Genomic DNA, 21,466 nt, shown 5'->3' with positions numbered 1-21,466 from the left:
AGCCTTCTCAAACATCCGCGTAATCGGAGATATAAGAGACTGGGTTAGCCCCGGTGCATTGGTTTTTACTTTTTTTGATACTGAAGATTGCTGTATTCTTTTTGTACGTTTTGTTGCTGTACCTACAGTCCTTTCGTTCCCTGATCTCATATTGTTAACTATTATATCACTGGTTTTTAGGTCGAGCTGACCTAGCATTCAATGCGAAAGCATTGAATGCTGTCAGCAAGACAACTAATGTTACCCGTATTTGGGAATGTGGACACGAGAGGGTGCACGAGCACAGAGCGCAGATTTCACCTCGTGGGCGCGCACAGCGCCGTGCCCCTCTCGTGCCTCATTCCCATGCGCAAACACACTCCACACTCACGCATGCGCACATACACAGCCATACACAGCCACAAACACACACTGCATACACACACGCAGACCCATGCGCGCACACACACAGACACATTCGAACACACACAGACACACGCACGTACACCCCCCTCCCCTCCCACTCACCGGGCTCTTTCGGCGTGTTCCGTGTCTCCTCTGCAGTGCTGGTCGGGCACTCACCGGGCTGTTGCTGGGGATTGGGCTCCTCTCTGCAGCAGTCTCGTCTTGTCGTGGCACCAGGGGGCAGGACTTCACTTCCGGGGCTCCCTCCAGCACCTGGGAGCCCCGCAACACTCTGCCCCGCAACACTCTGGCTGTTTTGCTATTGGCAGCCCCGGGACTCTCCTCAACTCATGGGAGCCCCGGGCTGCGGAGAGGCCATCAGTCGGCCGGCTTCACTTCTTCCTCAGCGGCGGCGGGCGGGACTTCCTGCTGGATTGCAGGCCCCGCCCCCGTCTCGGCCAAAAGTGCCTGACTTCTGGTTTTCACGGAGCAGGGCTGCCGCGGTGATTTCTTTCGGGGGCAAGAGGGGTAGGCACCCTCGAATTAAAATATAATTATATATGCAAGTGGGCACTCGCAAACGACCTAAAAACGGGTCGCGTAAATAATTAGATAATGAGGCCTCATAATCAGAGTCGGCTCGTCTCTTTGGAAAACCCAGAATTCAGCAAAGCAACAACATTATCACGTTACTGAAAGGAAAATAATTGTTTGTCTAGCAGGGTTATTATACTGCAAACATGTACTATCCTTGATGATGCGGCACTTAAGCTCTTCATGGAGTTGGGTACCCGGAAGTGCTCTTACATCCACATTAGAAAAGAAAATGCACTGCTGCAGCAAAAAGGCAAATTCATTTTAACCTTTTCTTCGGCAAATGTAAGGTGGAGAGTTGAACTAGGGCAAACATAGACCAAAATAATGCTTTCCTTTTTTGTTGTTTGTACATGATTGGAAAGACAGATAATACATGTTGTAAATTTTTCAGATATGAAAGATGATTCTCAATTTGAGGGACTGCCAAGTTTGTTCCATATTTAGTTCGTAAGCAGCAAGCAGTGTGAAGTCAGTTTCCTCTATTTTTAAAGGAATTAAAGAATTATGCTTTCTGTATTAAAATAACTTTTACACATGTAAAATGTTTTATGAGCTTCCTGTGTATAGCTAGTGATATGGTTTGGCAATCAACTTACTCACCTCTAACCTTGTACAATAATCTTACATCACTTGATGTTCGCTCTGCCTGCCCTAATACAACACATATTGCATTACAAATGCTATAGGTGTCACATTTGCGAAAATTAAAACTATTGGCATTGTAAGTGCCAAAGCTATCAATTTAGCTATTTTTAAAACCAACACATAAATAAAATATTTGTCATTTACAATACCAATAGCTCAAACTTTCCTAATGCGAGACCTATTGTATTGCAAATGCTTGTTTAGTTTGTGATTATCCTTGGGACTGTCACATTCAATCTGAGTCAACACTAGAATTCACCCTCGTCGGCCGGTGGCACAATCCTCGCAGTCCGCACGCCCTCCCAAGCCTGTCTGCTCCCTCCTTCTCTGTCGTGTAGTACCACTCCCTACAGGAATACAACACACATCGAGACTAGTGCAGCTGCCATCAGGAAGAAGACGTGACAAAGTTTGCGTGGCGATGGCGATGAGTGGCGATTGGTAGTAAGTGCGATTTTATTTATCTGTGACTATTCAGGAGTGTTCCAGAATGTGCAGGTTACGTTTTTTTTTGTTGGGTTTTAATGTTAGCTTTATCGTAGTAATATATTTAGAGGGCTTACCCTTCCAGTTCATCGCCCGGTGCCGCCGCTTCTGTACTCGGTACTTATCCTCCTTGTGCCTCTACTCTCGCAGGGGTGGAGCTATGGCGCAGAGGCAATTCACATGAGGCAGGTAGTTAGGAACTCTGGGCCAAAGCCTCAGCCCGTGCTCGGTAACACTGTTCAATACTGCAGCCACAACCACAACCACAAGTCACAAGTCACAACCTGGAAGTCCCTCACATTGACTGTCACAGTCCGATTGTTTGTAATGTTTTTCAGAGTTGGCTGCAGGTAAACCCTCTGTGATGCAGCCTCTGTAATAGTCTTTAATCGTCGTCCCGGCAGAGTGGTGTTCTAACGCTCTCGCCTTTCTCGCTGCTCTCCAGCCCTCTCTGCCAGTACTGATGGTCCTGCGGTGCTCCTGCGGTGCTCCTGCGGTGTGCAGGGCTTGCTGGAGTCAGCTCTGAAGTGAACTGAACTGAGGGGCACTGCGTGGCAGCTTAGACCTCCTGCCACAGTGTAAGGTGACTTGCGGATTCTGCCCCCCTGAGCTGCACTTTAAAACAACTCCTCACCACTTCCGTTACAGTGTTAAACTATACGGCATCCAAAAGTGCCCTGCAATGGTATAATCCCTGTCGAGTTGGAGAATGGTGAATGGTGGGCGTTGGTGAGCCTGGTCCTGGCTCACATAGCTTAATTGGAGCACTTGAGGCAGACCGCGCTAGCGCATTGCAGCAACAACGGCGTCAGTCATTTCTTCGACCTCCTCTGTGGCGTCACCTCTCTCCCCCCCCTGCTCAGACTCTACTCATAACTTTCCAGCCAAGCTCCGCACAGCACAGCCCAGGTGAACCAGCAATGCAGCGCTGCGGGGAGGGAGGTTTAATCCGCGGTCAGCCGGACCGCCGCCTTCCGCTGTCCGCCGTCCGAATCGTCCAAAACGGCAGACACGGCAGACACAGCAGCTGGCAGCACAGGAGGGCCGAGGGGTCCAATAGGTACCGGTCGCCTAAGTCCGATAACCGTCAAACACAGCACGGCGCGGCTCAGCTTCCAGCGTACCCTCTCAGCACCCTCCCAGCGCGTCGTCCAGACTCCTCGCTGCTCACGGCTCGTAACGTAGCTCCTCCTTCTCTCCTTCTCTCCAAGGGAATTATGGTATATCATGGCCATATGCAAACTAGTCTGACCCTGTGCCTCATGGGAACAGTCCAGCCCGAACTGCCAAGCCATGATTTCCCTGGACTGGAAACAAGCTTCCCAGAACCGGTTTCTGGCATTCCAGCCATCTTCAGCCAGGCTTGCTTGAATCCAGTGGCAAAGTGAGCAAGGGACTCACTTCTGAGCATACCCTGCCAACTTATGGCGAACAAAGCGATACAAAAGGGGGTGGTGATGGACGGAGCATCTGAACCAATCAAACACTCACACCCAGTCAACAGATCTGGGTTTAATCCATCACCGTTCTTTATCCCACTCTGCCACCCCAGTTCAGACATGGCCATATGCAAATCAGTCTGACCCTGTGCCTCATGGGAACAGTCCAGCCCGAACTGCCAAGCCATGCCTTCCCTGGACCGGAAACAAGCTTCCTAGGACCGGTTTCTGGCATTCCAGCCGTCTTCAGCCAGGCTTGCTTGAATCCAGTGTCAGAGTGAGCAAGGGACTCACGTTTAAAGCCATAGCAATTTGCCCATAGCAATTTATTCAGCAATGTGCAGGAAAACGATGCTTGGATGTCATCAGTGATGACATCAGTGATGTCATTTGAGATATCATCAGTGATGTCATAAATGATGTCATATAACATGTCAAGAGTGATGTCATGAGTGAAGTAATTAGCAGTGCATGTAGGGGGCGCAAGTTATAGTTAGCACTGCTAAGTTTAAATGGTGAATTTTTAGTTCAAAATGTTAATGTTCACAATTAATTAATTATTGTAAGTGTATTTATGGTAGAGTGACTTTATATTATATATTGTGTTCTGACATTATTTAAGTAAAATAATAAAAAAATGTATTGTACCAAAACAGGATATGATTCGCAGTTTGCAAAATCATTGTTCTATAGAAATTGTATAGTTGCTCAGTTATTGTAACTCTGATATCAAGACATGTCATTGGCAATTCTTTTATGATGTGCCATTAATCGCGCAATGTCGGGTGTGTGTAGTAGGGTGTGAAGAAGGACTGGTCTCTCTGCTGAGAAGTCTCTCTGTAAGGATGGTTACATGCCGCTTTTAAGGCTGGTTTTTTTTGTATTTCAAGTTTAAAAGAATTTGGCTCCATTTGGTAATAAGGAACATCATGTTGCTATTCTGGCGCAAGCTAACTAGATGGGACATATCCAAAATATTGGAACTATATTTAACTCTTGTGTTGTTTCCAATATAGCACATTTAGCAGATGTTCTCAGCTAGCTAATTTGCTTGTTGATCCTAATCCGTCACTTTCTTTTTCTTCAAAAATGCCTGTTTGAATGTACCAGCACTTTATTTAATTTTTTGTGTGGATTTAAATGAGGAATATCCTGCTTCTTTCTTATTTAGCTGACCAATGTGGTAACCTCTGCCCATTGTTTTAATACACCTGAACTTTATCTAAAAAATAAATTATGCTGCTTTAAATGTGGATTAACTATGCGACATCCCCATGTGGGTGACCAATGTGGTAACTTTAGCATGACTTCTTTTTTTTTTAGCTGATCACACTGTTTTTATATGATTGAAATCGATTTTTGCTCAACTCAAATGAATTCGACCTTGTGCTGCCTTAAATGAGAATTTCCCAGCTGACCAATGTAGAAACTGTAGCATGCTTTTTTACCTTATTGTTTTATTATGTGGGAATTCAAATGGGGAGAATGGCCAACATGGCAGACATGTGAGCTCGGAGCTCCACGTCATCCTGGTACTTATCTGCACACAAATTGCTGCTGGAGACCGGGGAACACCTACAAATGGTGCCCAGAGGTGCGGAGACGCCCGGAGCTCGCTCTGGTGCTGCTGCGATTCCCTGATTTGAGGTGGAAGATTGGAACCTTGATCGCCGGCTCTGGGGAGAGGCAGGCAAGATGGCGGCCCGCAAGTGACTGGCGGGCAGAGGAGAACGGAGTCTGCTTCTGAATGCGGTCGTCACTATGCATATGCACCTGAAAAACCTGCTTTGCTACTGATGGTGTGGTCCAGTGATGTATCGGTGGCCCCGGCATGGGTACCAGCACAATTGAAGTTGGATGTGTGCACTGTGGCTACACTGCGTGCGGAGCCTGGTCGGGGTTCGTGCACCTGGTATGAGTTCTTTGCAGCTGGAGACCGGGAGGCGCTTACAGCCGATGCCTAAGAGTGCAGAGACATTGGGGGCTCGATTTGGCACCTGGGCACCTCCCTGCCAGCCCTGGGAAGTGGCAGACAAGATGAAGGCCAGTGAGTGCCTGCTATTGATTGGGGGGAGGAGCAGCTCCTCTTTGCGGCTTGCGCTTTGAGCAGGTATGCAGCTGCAGCTGGGGTTCTGGCAGCATGGGACAGTGGTATGTTGGCAGCCCCCAGTGGAGACACCAGCAATGCTGTGGTGGGATGCACCCACTCTGGTGGAGTTGAGCTGAGTCCTGGGCCCGGTGGGGGCTTGAGCGGACAGCGGGCTTTATTACGCCACTGGCCCTGGTAACGGAGGGCGCCCACAGTGCTCTTGTCATAGGAGGTACCTCTCCACTGTGCAACTGCAGTGTAGCATGGACATTAGCTAGGTCCTGTGGAGCAAAAGTATTAGTCACTGTGGAGGCCAGGGCTCCTCCATATGAGCCCGTGGTTTGCCGAGGCCTGGTCTAGTGCTGCAGATGGTGTAACGGAGGGGCAGCGACCGCTAGCCCTGAGTGCTGGGCCTACTTGGAGAGGCAGCGGAGACCTGGCACTTTTATTCAGGGACTATATTGGCTCAAGGGCTGCTGTACAGGTACTGCCTCTGGCCTCTCCCTTTGTGGTGGTGCCACCTGATGCCCTGACTTGGTTGCGCCCGAGTGGCTTGTGTTGGAGCCCACACTGGTTCCTGTGATCAGAGGTGGATTCTCCCAGTGAGTACGGCCCGGGGATCCACTCTGGATGAAAGCCTGGGACCCTGGGAGCCTCGCTGATGACCCTTAGCTGTGGAGCCTATCCAGGGCTGCCCAACTCGCGCACTCACCCGAGGGATGTGGACCCCACTGCTAGCACAGCTCGCTAGTCATCGCCCGGGGGTGACGGAGCCACTTCCTGGCATGATTATGGGTGCCCTGAATTGGTCAGGGAGCGGCGTGGGATGCTCATCACCTGGGGGTGTTTGGACTAAGCCCAGAGTGAGGGTGCAGGACTAGACCTGAACGGAGTCATGGCTGGCTGGTGAACACGGAGTGGTACATTTTGCCAAGACCTGCAGCGGATAATTGGATTGGGTGGCAGTGTTGGAATCCCCCTGTGGGGGCTGTCCCTGGCCTCTGGTGCGTGGTGTGGGTTTGCAGCACCAGTGGGAGGTAGATTAGCGTCATGGGCAAACCCCGGGGTCAGCAGGCTGGAGCTGCGCAGGACCCGGACGACATTGCTCAGGAACAATTGTAAACAGTTGTGGAAGCCCTGATACAGTAGCAGTTGGGCAAGATATTGGAGGCCCGAGTGGACACTAAAACCACCCTCCACCAAGACATCAGCACAGTAGCGGTAGGGCTGGGTCCCCTACGAGAGAGGCATAAGAAGCTTTCTGAGAGGGTGAAGGGAGCTGAAGTCAGCATTTCGGAGATGGCCCCTGCACAAAAGGCACTGGAGCAGCAGGTGGGAGCCCTCTCAGACAGGGTGGGTGTCCTGAAACGGAAAGCTGAAGATGCAGAGGGGTGTGTTGGAATCCCCCTGTGGGGGCTGTGCCTGGCCTCTGGTGCGTGGTGTGGGTTTGCAGCACTGGCTGCTTGCTTGACTCCCCTTTTGGGTGTGGCCCTACAGTGGGAGGTAGATTAGCGCCATAGGCAAACCCCGGGGTCAGCAGGCTGGAGCTGCGCAGGACCCGGACAACATTGCTCAGGAACAATTGGAAACAGTTGTGGAAGCCCTGATACCCGGGCCAAAATGGAAAGAACTCATTGTTGGTACTGCAGAACGACGGTAAACAATAAAAAAGGGCCCATCATTTCCAATAAAAATCCTCACAGAAATGATCAGGGCCTGGGGATCAGGACATTGTTGATTGTTTTTAAAAAAGGGAGAGGGGCATACCTGTGCCCCCCTTCCTGACCATCATAATGTCAACAAAGAACCCCATGGACACCATTCCCCAGGAACCAAATGCATATTTATGTGATATGGGGAGGGCGGCGTAGGGAAAAGCCAGCTCCAACTGGCACCCAAATTGGGTGTTTGCTGGGGTTCCGTCTTAAAGTTCTTAGTTGCCCCTGGTAGGACCAAGGTACTTATGCGGAAAAAGGATTGTCAGTGGCGGCCAGCACCAAGGATGGGTGCTGGCTGTGGAGCCGGCCGGGCCAGCGGGATCCTGGGCTCCTCCCCTGTACCACTCAATGTTGGATATAGTTGTCAGGTGCTCGGATGGGACCGGCACCCAAACAAGAAAAAAGAATAAATAAATAAACTAGCAAGAATATGAAGAGTGAAGCAGCTACCCATTTCAAATTCACTGCTACTCCATTTTTTGGTACTCATTGTTTACCTAAAAGGGGCAGTACACCAACACAATTTATTTTTTATATGTGGGAATTGCAGTGAGCTCAGCAGTCCCTTTAGGAACATTTTAAAAATATGTTACAGGCGGCCAGCACCAAGGATGGGTGCTGGCTGTGGAGCCGGCCGGGTCAGCGGGATCCTGGGCTTCTCCCCTGTACCACTCAATGTTGGATAAAGTTGTCAGGTGCTCGGATGGGACCGGCACCCAAACAAGAAAAAAGAATAAATAAATAAACTAGCAAGAATATGAAGAGTGAAGCAGCTACCCATTTCAAATTCACTGCTACTCCATTTTTTGGTACTCATTGTTTACCTAAAAGGGGCAAGTACACCAACACAATTTATTTTTTATTTGTGGGAATTGCAGTGAGCTCAGCAGTTCCTTTAGGAACATTTACATTTTTTTTTCCAGTAATGGAATTGAATACATGACCTCAGGAAAGATTACCATATGTTTAAAGCACCCTGAACTGCAGCTGTAAGCTCTTCAGCTGGAGTAGGGGGACCATATGTGGTTGGGCCTATGGATGCATTTTGAGACCTGAAAAGTGATAAAGAAAGAATCAAACACTTGTTTATGGTGCATTTTATTAAAAATGTTTTTTTAAAAATATATGTATCACAATAATTATTATTAAGCATTACCATGTGTGCATTTATAAAGAAAACATTGGATTATGGTTATTGATAAATTGTTGTGTGGATTTTTGACAAGGCCAGTAGTCTGCTTTATATATGTTGATGTGCTTATCGCCTGATAAAGGCAATAAGCCTGCCATTTATATTTTGGCTCATAATATGTTCTATGACATTGATGACATCACTTCTGACATCTGAAATTCAATCACTGATGCATCATGCGGGCATGTGTTATGTTATTTCAGGTAACTATAACTAGTGGATTTCTGCAGTTTTTAGAGTTTAAAATGTCAATTATTTTACTGACATTTTTACCTTGCTATAACATCACCTTAACCTTTGCTTTTTTCCGCAGCAAATATATCTTAACTACTGGTGGTCCCCAATAGGTAGTTATAGTTATAACCTAGTTTCCATAGGAACAGTTTTTTAAATTTTGCTAATAACTTTGATGACCTTTCATGAATCTTCATGAAATTTTCAAAACTAATTTGCCTGTCACTTCAGCTACTGTATTGAAAGTTTCAGGTGATCCATCAAGCACGGGTCTAGAAAAAGTGGGGCCCCAAAACTCATTTGCCCCATACAATTTCATCTAGGGATTTCAGACAAAACTACAGCCCGAACCACAGAATACATTTACACCAAATTTGACAGAAAGCAAGATCTTGGTTCAGAAAGAATGCTTTTTGTATTTTGGTGTAAATCTGTTCAGTAGTTTTGAAGTTACTAAAGTAAAAAGGTTTCTGTATATCTAGAGACAAGAATCTGCCTCAGATGCTGTGCGGATCCTGTTGGATTTGTGAAACCAGGTACCAACAGCAATGCCGTGATTGGCTGGCTGCAACCAGAGCGGAAATTTGCTATTTTGTTAACCAGGACTCAGTTCCCAGCAGGAACAATGAAATTTAAAAGTGATAGAAGGGGTCGGGGTAGTGGTACCCTGACTGCATGAGACTAGTGGAGTGGTCTGTGAGGGACCCCTTATGGGAAAGAAATTGTCAAAGATTTTTTTAGTGTGCGAGGATCCACAGAGCCACCCAGATCCTGCTGGATCCTAATGGATTCTGGTACATTCGGGAGCAACAGTGATTCCTCACAGATTCAGGTGGATCTGTGTATCCAGACCCCAATCAAAAAAGCACATACTCCCAATCACAGACTCACACATCTACTAACACACTTACTCACACACTGACACAACCTCTCACACATCCATACAAGCACTCTCACACCCGCTGAGAGACCCACAAAACCACTCACACACCCAACTGGAGATCCACACAGCACTCTCATACTCACACAACCACATCACAGATTCAGGTGGATCTGTGTTTCCAGACCCCAATTAAGAAAGCACATACACCCAATTACAGACTCACACATCTACTAACACACTTACTCACACACTGACACAACCTCTCTCACATCCACACAACCACTCACACACCCATACAGCTAGTCACACACACACTCACACACACACTCACACACCACTCACACAACCACTCACACACCCACTCACACACCCAGGTTACAGGGACATTATAATTAGGAAATACCATTGAAAAACCATAGAAATTCACTGAAAAAAACAAAGGTTACAGGGAAGTTATAGTTAAGAAATAACATTTTAAAAATCTCATAGAAACTTACTGAAAACACAAAGGTTACAAGGTTGTTGTAGTTTGGTTCAGATTCTTCACACATAAAACCATTGAAATTCAGCAGTTATAATTTTAGTTATCGCAAGTAACCATAACTTGTGCCCTAAGGTAACTATAACTCACGTCCATATGAAAAGTGTTTTTGACTTGCCTATATCTTTGGTGCCAGTTGACGAACCTTAAAAAAAAATTCTGAAAGAAGTGCCCTGGTTATTCTTGTTGGGCATGGAAAGTTTTGGAGTGCCCAGATAAACGAGGGAGGAGGTGTCAGAAAACATGTGTTTCCCAAGTTAATTCCCAGAGGAATTTTAGACACGACTACATCCCGAACTGCTGAACGGAATTACACCAAATTTAGCAGAAAGCTACCTACTTGTCCAGAAGGTATCTTTTTGTAAATTGGCATAAATCCATGCAGTAGTATGGCAAATATTAAGAAAAATCCCAATTTGTATATATAGGGACACGCATCCTCCAACATTCCCCAGGCTCAAATCTGATTGGCGGCCAACACTTCAAACATGGAAGTGTCGGCAGCCATCTTGGTACTCGGCTTGAGCCAAGTCCCACAAGAAATCTTCATGAAATAGAGAAGGGGACCAGGTAGGAATATCCTGACCCCCTAGGCCTCTTGGGGTGGTCCCCGAAGGGCCCCGCTAGAGCAAAAAGAAGTTAAAAAAAAAAATTAGTCCGGAGTCGTGATGTAAACATAGCAACTGCCAAAATAAAGAGAAGCGTGGGCTCCTGCTCTTCCCTATTATTAAGCTCCCAGGTGGGCCAGGTCCCGGGGGCATGCAGCTATTAAAATTTTTACCAAATGTGGACTCTCACTGACCCCTCATGCCCCAGGGACAGCCACCTCCTTGAAGCTATTATCATTTAAATCGCTGAGGCCTTGTGGACTCCTCCATGCCCAGGGGACTGCCACCTCCCCAGAGCTTTTTAAATTTGTTACGAAGGGCCTCACAGACTCCCCTAGGCCCCGGAGCAAAATTTTATTTTTTTAAATGGGAGAGAGGCCATGCCCTGATAAGCCGTTCACAGCCTTGAGGACCACCACCTCTCTCCGGGTCAGGCCTTTAGCAACAAGGGAGAAGGGGCATGCACCTCTCCTCGCAGAGCCATAGATGGCAATGCTGACTGCCACCCCTCATGGCCAGCTCCTGGTATGTCCTGGGGAGCCCACCCCTGGAACCAGTGCTTAATTTGTGCTGGGGCTTGCCGGTGCTTAGCACCGCCACTTAATTATCAGGGCCGGGTCTACACGTGTTTAGTGCACGTAATTGATTTTTATAGTAATTACATGACACAGACTGCTGCTCTACGCCATAAGTGCTGCGCTGCTGTTACTGTAGTGTTACGTTCTTTACGTACTGCTTCACGACTCATTCACCCCACAGGAGTGTCACCAGTTAAACATCTTCTCACTTACTCTTTGTATTTTTCAGTCAGTAATAATGAATGTCTTCTGACTTCTTGAATGATTGCAACGTCTGCACCTCAGTGTTACCGGCCCAGTGGGTGGGGCACTGAGTAGGGCAGGGCTTTTGGGATGACAGCCTTCTGTCGGGGTTGGGGATGTGCGTGGCATCAGGCAGCATGCGGTGCTGTGCGCAGATATTTTTTGAGATTTTAATGCGCGCACATTTGCTGCTTTGCCACCACACCCCAGCATACTTGTACGGCCGCATCTCCAAGGGGAGCGAGCAACCAGTCTCTGAGACTTGAAGCAACGAGACAGGCCCCATAATGCAAGGTTTAGGCAGCAAGGGTGCACTAACAGGTGAGTTGAGCCGACTTTGGGATGCAGGGGGTGGGTGAACAGGCATCCCCTGTGCATCTAGTCTGTAACTGGACCCTGCCCGGTATTCTGCATGAGTCCCCGGTCCCTGACCTCCTTGCCCGCATTGAGTTTCAGACAATTAGTGGACAAAAGAGCCCCAGAAAAATTGATGCTCCACCTCAGCCTTCTCCCTACGCCCAATCTATCGCTAAAGAACGTGTCCGTAATTGTTCAGGTCTCTGAGATAGGTCACAACACCGCTCACATGACACCCCTCTCCCCAGGAACCGAGGAATCAAAAGTCAGTCGTCACTACCGCCCCCGGAGCCTGAGCACTATGTTCACCCCCGGCCTGTCCTACTACTGTGCTTGCTTCCCCCAACATTTAACTTACATTTATTATCTTCTTTCATTATTCACAGGAGATCCCTAGAAAGTAGCTATTTTCACACAGGCCTTACCTGGCCGAGCTGGGGTTCCCAGGACGGTGTGAAGAACCAAGTCCTCGCCTGCACCAAGGACCTGTTCTTCCTGCCCTGCCTCCTCTGAACTTGCCCACAACTGAGGAGCAGTGCGTCTGCGGGGGTCACCTTGGGCATGGCCTCAGCCTGGGCAGAGTGCTTGAGCCATTAGCTGTCCCATTAGCGCCCCACTGGCTGTCCTTGTAGCGGACAAATGGGCTGTTGAGACCACCCCCTTATCTAGAGGAAAGGCGAGCTCGAGGCAGGGTGGGGGAGATTTGTTTATCAATGACCTGCAGGCTTAAGCCTATTAGTTAGGGTGGGCACAGGACTGCTGCGGATGAGGTAGATTAAACTGCAATTGGGTGTGGGGTCTGCTCAGCGCACTTGTGTTAGGCTCGAGCTGAGAACATTTCACTGCACGCCTTTCATTTTGTCAGTCTCCCAAGAGCCCCTCCTCATCTCACTCAAGTAATTTGTAATCAGTAAAGTTGGGGAAACTAAAATCAGGTGCATTGTACAATCAGAGGCCACCCTACAGAAGGGTGGGCAGGCGTGCAATATGACATGTTCAGGCCAGTGCTGACAGCATGGGACAGAGGTAACCAGATTGGCTGCCAGGAAGTGTACCCAAAAGTTTGGTTTCTGTTGTGTTACTGAGATTTAAGGCTTGTGACTCTGAAAGGCTGCTGGGTCTGGAGCAGACAGTCATGCGTTGGACATTCGCCTCTGAAATACCCGTAGGGAGGGTATCTTCTGCCTATGGGTGCCTTTTTCCCGGCCCTACTTGCTGGACGGAGAAATACTGGTTCTTGGGCTAGAGTTCCTTCCATAGCTGCCAAGGTTTCAGATTGCTAAGTGTGACATTTGCAGAATTTCAGTGTAATTATGAGTGACATTTCAACAACTATGAATGACACTATCTCCGTCACCACTGACCCAAGTCACCCCACCGTCACCGGCGAGTTAAGTGCGACTTCAACTATGTTGCACGGCTGAGGGCTCCTGAAAAGTACTGTGCGCTAGTAATGTACAATAAAGTAAGTTCTAATAAAATGTGCATCTGTCTACTGATGTGAACTCATCAGCTGAGCCTAAACCATTCTGCCAGAGCAAAGGTGGGCCCCATTCTCCACGGCTTGTATTTTATTACCCAGCACCCTTTAAAGGGGACCTAGCCCTATCGAAAGATTACTTGAATACACTGACACATAGAAAGTGTGGGGTGGGGTGTGATCTGTGATAACCAAAGTTCAGTAAATGTGAAGCAGGGGTCTAGGCAGTAATGGTTTTGTTTCAGTGCAGTTTTTACTTGTGCACTAGATGTGTCATTCTTTTGAATCATAAACACACTATAGCCATCAGAATTTTCGGGCCATTGGTCTCAACCTGTCAAAGTTGTGATAGTCCCCTGACAAGGAAATCACAGGCCAACTCAAAATTAAGTTTTAAAATGTGACTGCCAGCGCAATGAACTTCTAGGAACTTGAAATTGTTTTAGTGGAGCTAGCCATTGCATCCTTGCTACTCCATTGCTTCCATGCAGGCAGACAATCTAAGACTGTCATTCTGTGCTGCCTCAAGGCCTTTGGTTAGGCTACGCTAGAGGGAGGTGCATCATTCCTAGCATAGCAGGGTATTGATGTGTTTCGTACATAAAAAGCTTAGGAAATGCAGATTTCTTTGAAAAGATTCAAAATGCTCCACTGCAACATACCTAACCACCACACCCTCACCACCTCCGCCAGAATGAGCAAGGCTCCTTTGCTTTGTTTGTCCTTTTTGTGATGTTTGGATTTTTCACAATCTTATTACTTCTTCCTTCTTCAGTGATGTAACATTTAGGGCAGGTGCAACACCAACACTGTGAAAATTGTTCCGGCGCTACTGGCTTGGGTTGGGTGCCTTTGTTTGACATTTTCATGCTTTCTGGCCTGGCTGGGTGCCTTTGTTTGATGTTTCCAGGCTTTCCGGCCTGGGTGCCTTTGTGTGATGGGACCATGCTTTTTGGCCTGGCTGCCTTTGTTTGACATTTCCATGCTTCCTGGTCTGAGTACAGTGTGAGATTTCCATGCGTTTTGGCCTAGGTGCTTATCTGTGACATTTCCATGCTTTCTGGCCTGGGTGCTTATGTCAGATCATTACGCACTGTATGGGGGCTGGTCTAACAAAACTTGTGAGGGCTGCTTTGGGTTACCAGTCGATTAATTAATAATTTTTGTGACTGACAGTGTGAAAATAACTGCACACTGCCACCAATGTCACCCTGCTTTTGAAGTAATACCTTTATGAACTCCAAACCCCTCAGGCCACTGGAAGTGATAAGTTACTCATTCAACTGTATAGCATGATTTTATTCAGTTTATCTGTTTAGCGTGTTTTCCAGCATTTTGGTTTATCTTGTCACATAAGTTATGTAAACGTTTTATCTTTGAACTCATAAACTCTATTAAAAATGGCATACCCCAGTATTGTCCTTTACCCAAATCAGCACATAGAGCCCTGGAATAGTACATTTTCAATGCATTAGTGATTCTAGCTAATTTATTCCAAAATTGTGCTTTGAATGTACTTTTGGTGTAATCTTTTTCAAAATGTTCACAGGGCAGGGGAACCTCCTGTCAAAACCTTACTAAAAGGAAGGCTCCCTTGCTGAAATTCAGATTGGGTATGGTGTATTATTACATCTGACTTTGAGCAGTGCCAGTTGAGGATGTGGGTGGAGCTAATAGAGTAAGTGTGTGGAGCCAGTGGAGGATGTGGGTGGAGTTGGAAAAATGTAGGTGTGGCCTCCGACAAACATTTGAGCACCTGCACTTCATACTTTTCCGCTCTCGCTAAGTCCCAGCAAACACCCTGCTTCCAGCAAGCTAGAGCTACCAAAATGTTCTTGCTTGCAAGAAGTGGAGGATTTGTCTGTTTCTCTACCCGCTGTCAAGCAAGGAGGGAAACAAACGATTGTTTTCAGACTCAGGGAACTGCATGTTTAGCAGCTCCCTATGTCTGAAAGCAAAGCTGGCTCCCACAGGAGGTAGAGAGCCGGCAGAGATTGTGGGGGCCTTCAGGCTCCTCCCGTGGTCCCATACAAAAGAAACATGACCAGACCCCAGGGGTTGGGGTCTTCTGGGCTGAAATCATCCCGGAAGGGGGCCCGTGAAGCACCCCTTTCCTATATGGAAAAAATCATTAAAAGTTGAGTCCCGGGGGATGGGGTCCACAGGGCCGAAATCGGCCAGGGGAGTGGGGCCGTGCATCCCTTCTCCCCCATTGGTATAAGACCAGGCCGAGGGGATTGGGTCGCTGGTGCCGAATTTGGCTGGGGGAGGGGCCGCGCGGCCACCCTACCTGAGGGTGTTCTTTTTTGTCATCTCCTGCTGAGACCAGATATTGTGTTGTAAGCTTTTAAAAACTAGAAGCATGTAAATTGGCTAGAACCTTTACCCATTTGGTCCAGCCCCATATACATTAGTGGTAGACAATGTTTTCCCGTCCTTTTCCCAGGATGGACAGCTTATTTAAGGCACTACCAGCTTGTTTCTGACAATTTCAGAGATGCGCTCCTCATGCCTAGGAATGCTATTGCATCTCTACCAAACAAAGAAGCACTTACTTCTGCAAAGAACAAATCATCCAAGTGTGTTATCTCTGCAGTACCACTTTGTAAAATTATCTGGTTAAGACGCTAAAGGAACAATCACATTGGCAAAGATACGGATACGCAAGGTCACTGGAGACATTTTCTTGGCGTCCTTTACGCAGTTGTAGTGCAGGAGATGCACTATACATTTACCCAACGATGTAGCACTTACTAATTAACAGTAGAAAGTACTCCTGTTGGGTAGACGTGTTGCACAAAACACTGGACACATTTTGGATAAATACGAATGGCAGGATTCCTTCAGGCATGATGCTCATTTCACAGAAATAAAACCTCAAAGGGAAGCATTACAGATATAAACAAAGCAGGTTCCGGAGTTGAAGCTTCACTTCTGTAAAGTACTAATACTCCTAACTTCGCGGGTATGGCGAAGGCAAATCAAGTGTGTTTTCTGTTTTATTCATAATCCTAGATGGAGGTGTTTGCATCCTTGCTTTTAAGGAGCGCAAAATCTCATACAGTGACTCTGATGAGGGGGTTCTTTCATGTCAACTTGCTGAGACCAGAGCTAGAGTTCTAAACTTATAAAAACTAGAAGTATGAAAATTGCCTAGAAGCCCCGCCCTTTTGGCCCGCCCCATAGACATTAGTGGTATGCAATGTCTTCCCAACCTTTTTTCCGGGATAATGTCCCTGTAACCTTTGTTTTCTTTTCAGTGAAGATATATATATATGTCTAATGAACAACTATTTCTTGTTTAACAAAGAAGTTTACCAAAAGCTTTGTGGAGTGGCAATGGGGGCATGCTTCTCTCCCAGCTTCGCGTCATGTCACATGGTCTGCCACTGAAGAGGGCGTTGGCCCGAAACACGTGTGGCAGGAAAAGGACTTTGTTCGCGGCTTGCGCCCTTGCTTTGGCATTAATTCCTACCTGTAAGTGCATTCCCACCTAGGGGCAACTCTTTCTTCCAAAAAAAAATATATATATATACATATATATATATATATGCCAAGAACTTCGTTGCTTACACCAGGAACTGGAAGCAAAAGAAACGAACCGGACCCAACCAGGTATTTTTAGCGCGTATTTTTATTTACTCTTCGTGCAACCTCTCGTCCGCCATGACGCGTTTCGGGCCCTGGAGACCTAGGGGCAACTCTTTCTTCCAAAAATATATATATATATACATATATATATCTATATACATATATATACATGTGAGGGATGTTGCAAACACTCTTGAAATTTCAATGTGTTTTAATCACATAGAAATTCTTCACCAACATGTATCAGTCGTAGCCTTGATCACGATAGGAGAAGAAGAACTGTCCTCATGTAATGCAACTGGTGCTATGTAAAGCGCTCTGATACCCAATACCGGGTCAAGTTCGAGCTATATAAAACTCTGTAAAAAAAAAAAACTGACGTAGTCAATACATGCAATGCATCAGTGATACAAATAACAGACACATATAAGTGATAAATACAAACAACATCAAAGTAGCAGCCATGATTACACACTACTTGCTTGACCATGGTTGTAAATAAATGAGACACCAATGTGTATATCATTTCCAGAATACATCATAAAATTGTGCAGTTATTTATACAAAACACCAAAAAAGAGTACCCTGAAGTTGCTGTAGAAACCAAATATAACCTTTTCAGAAATACATGTAAATACATTTTTGCATGGTGTTGTGAAACCAGGGTTTTATAATCTAGCGAACTACAGCGATTTGTACAGATATATGGTTCCAGGTCTCAGTGAGTATCAAAAGATAGAGAGTGAGATGAAGCAGTTCCCCTTAATGGATTGTGGGAAATTGAGTTTTATGTCATAAATGCAAGAAAACCACCAGCGTGGATGTGAAGCCCATGAACTGATTTCCTGATCACGGAAAGCTTCCCGCCTGTTATGCCTAAACAGGCTATACTTGGCAAAAAACGATAGATTAAAATAGCAAGAGATTTCCACAGGCGGGAGGCAGTACCGAGTAAAATGTGATCTCTGAGGAGGGTAATGCTGGGAAAAGGGTCTACAGGAGTATTGTAACCTAAATGCAAATGATCTGAAATATAGTATTTGCAGCCCCTAGAGAGATGGAAAAGATTGTGTTATCCAGTACTTTACATCACTATACAAATAATGAAGAATATAAATACAAGCACATGCAGTATCCACCTTCTTACATACTAGAAAAATAGCCCAAGTGGGCTACTGTCTCTTGCACATGTGGTGCAACCCTTCATAAGTCCTGCCCATGTGGGCTTTCACTCTGAATAACAGGGTGAAATCCCTGCCTTGGTGTTCTATACAATATTAGGTGCAGTGCTTGGCTGGCTACTCACCCCTCACATTGGGTGCATATACATGTGTGAAAGAAAAAATTATGAGAACTTAATATATAGAAAATAGTTAAAATCTGCATTTAAGAGGACTTCATCCTCCAGCCATTTAATCAAAGTCAACAGGGTGACCCAGTGTCCCTCAGAACCTGATTATTGACGTTATAGTCTACAAAATGGTTCCATCGGGTAGAGCCTAATATCTTTAAACATTCAATCTTGGTACATTACTTTTAGAACAAACACGCACTACAATTTTATAGAAAAAGCAAGTATATTTTTTTACTAGATTTCTTTCTAAGGAAGGAATGTCTTACAATAAAAGTATCAGTAATTAATAAGTGACTGTTGTTACATGACGTGAAAAAGTGAAGAAACAAAACTACATAAATAACAAAGAATGAAAAATAATATATTTAAATCTCTGTCCAAGTATATATTTCCAGTGATAACCCGAAACTTCAATTTTTTATGGTTACACTGTTTGTGGACATGAGAGAACAGCACGTCGACGTTTTGATCCAAATGTCTGTATTATAGGGACATTACATAGGGTCTTCTTCAGGACAAAAGGAATAGTGACAGCTGAGTCATAATGAAGTGGACTCCTCAAATCCTGGATGGAGTGTAAACTATATGAACTTGTGAAAGCATCATCAATTGGTTGCAATGGCTTCCTCCCATAAACGGGGCTTGAGTTGAATACTTCCTAAAGGGGTAACAAATCAGAAGTCTCAACAGGTATTCAATGGAGTAACCTCCAAATGGTAGGGGGATCAGGTCAAGATATGTTCCAGGCAAATAAAGTGAAGCGGTTCCCCTTGTCGGGTCGCTATGTGACTAGGCGAAAGGCACTGCAATCCTTGCAGTTACAGGGATTGTAACCGGGTGAAGCTGTTGTAATCCATACAGCCCGAACCATCAGCAAGGTTGAATCAGCTGATACACACTGGTTAGAGTCAACTGCTCCTCCAGCCAGAAGTGCATCAGGGGCCGTGTTTGCAAAGTGGTGGAGAAAGGGGGAATGGCCTCCGAAGACCGCTCAGCAATCCCGCTGTGTGGGCCGTACTGGAGGTAACAGGAGGGCTTGTTGGCCCTCAAGGAACCACTAGAGCCAAGGGTACTTCAACCCCCAACCATCAGTGCGCCAAGATGTTTTTTTGCGGACTGGAGGAGAAAGGTTGTGTGGCCTCTGAAGACCTATAGGCAATCGCACTGTGTGAGACTTACTGGAGGTAACAGGAGGAGTTGATGGCCCCCAAGGATGTCCTTACCTTCAGTAAGTACCACACTGCAGGACTGATGAGAGGTCTTTGTGGCCCACCCCCTTTCTCCACCACTGTGCAAACACACCTCCTGGCACAGTACTAGTTGGGGATGAAGTGCCCTTGGCTGCTGAGGGTCCTTCGGAGAGAGCATCTCCTCCTCTTACCTCCAGTATGACCCACACAGTGAGATTTTTAAGAGGTCTTCGGAGGCCATGCTCCTTTCTCCACCAGTTTATAAACACATCTCCTGGTGCACTACTGGTTGGGGACTTAAGTCCTCTTGGATGCTGAGGGACCTTGGGGGCCATGAAGCCCTCCTGGCACTTTCTGTAAGTCCTACACAGCAGGATTCCTGAGACCTGGTGAAAGGTCCCATCCCCTTTCTCCACCACTCTACAAATGTCATTATTACTTTAAAAAACGTAGATATTCACTGAAAAAAACAAAGGTTGCAGTGATGTTTTGGTTCGGCTTAGGTTTCACTCATGCAAAACCTGTGACATTTAGCAAGCATAGTTAGCTGAGATCCCGTAATGTACTGCTTATGACCGCACATATTACATCACTGATCACATCACTGATGACATCTCAAATGACATCACTGATGACATCATCCACAAAATCATTCACACCTACTCACACCCACATAGAACGTTTCTATAATTAGCTCAGCTAACTATAACAGCTGAATTTCAGTGGTTTTATAGTTTTGTACAAGTAAAACCTGAGCCTAACTATATTGTCCCTGTAGCTTTTGGGTTTTTTCATATAGATATAGTCACTAAAAAAAACAGAAGTTGTATATATATATATATATATATATATATATATATATATATATATATATATATATATATATATATATATATATATATATAGTCTTCATGTAATAATTATAGATAACAAGATATTTGTGCGATCCATCACGAATTTTGAAATTTCAGAGGATCACAAGAGCCGTCACTAATAAAGGCCATTTCTTTTTAATACATGACCACACATTACACAATGAACTGTCAACCTCATAAAATAAAAATCTAAAGATACACCATTCAGGACTTATAATACCCACTATTCTAGAAAGAGTAGTGCGCTTGATCAGATATGCCATCCTATAAGCCAAAGTTCAACACTGCCCAGGTATTTGTACAGTTAGAAATCGTTCCACCATGAATAAGAATTAGTCGCACGCTTCTATCCCTCATACCCTTATCCCAACCTACTATCAAGCAAGCGGTTTTCTGCAGCTTAACTCTCGGCTGAGAGGCTCCATTAAACCAATTGCACTGTTTAATTAATTTTTAATCCACTTTCACTACTAGGGGTGTTGTGACCAGAAAGGTGCTTTGTTTAAAACGAATGGAAAATTACCAAGTTTGATCATGATACAGACGACGCATGAAATCATAGTATGTTATGAATTGTAGTTGTCAACATTTGTGAAATGTTTACTGCAAATGATAATGACCTTAAATAACAGGCATATGAAATCAACATTTTCTCGAGTGCAAAAACTGTCAGAAAACGTATAAATATGACTGTAAAATGATTAATTCTAAATACGGGGAACAACACACAGGATTTAGATAATGTAGCAAAGCGACTGTATCTAAAAAATGCTTTCATCAATCTAGACTCACAACTGTTTGTTGACAAAATACCAGTATGTTTTCCATGTTTATTATGCACTGGTCACCAATCACGGGGTTAGCCTCAACTTAAAGAAGGGGTGGGGATATCTGCACTGATCACCAGCGAGCAAGGCGTCTGAGAACGCCGAAACGCGTTTGGATTTCCTGTTCGGAACATGCACATTTGAGAAAAAATGCT

Source organism: Lissotriton vulgaris, chromosome 5 (genome assembly GCF_964263255.1).
Source record: "Lissotriton vulgaris chromosome 5, aLisVul1.2, whole genome shotgun sequence".
Lineage (NCBI taxonomy): Eukaryota > Metazoa > Chordata > Amphibia > Caudata > Salamandridae > Lissotriton > Lissotriton vulgaris.
Note: the sequence above shows the minus strand (reverse complement) of the source record.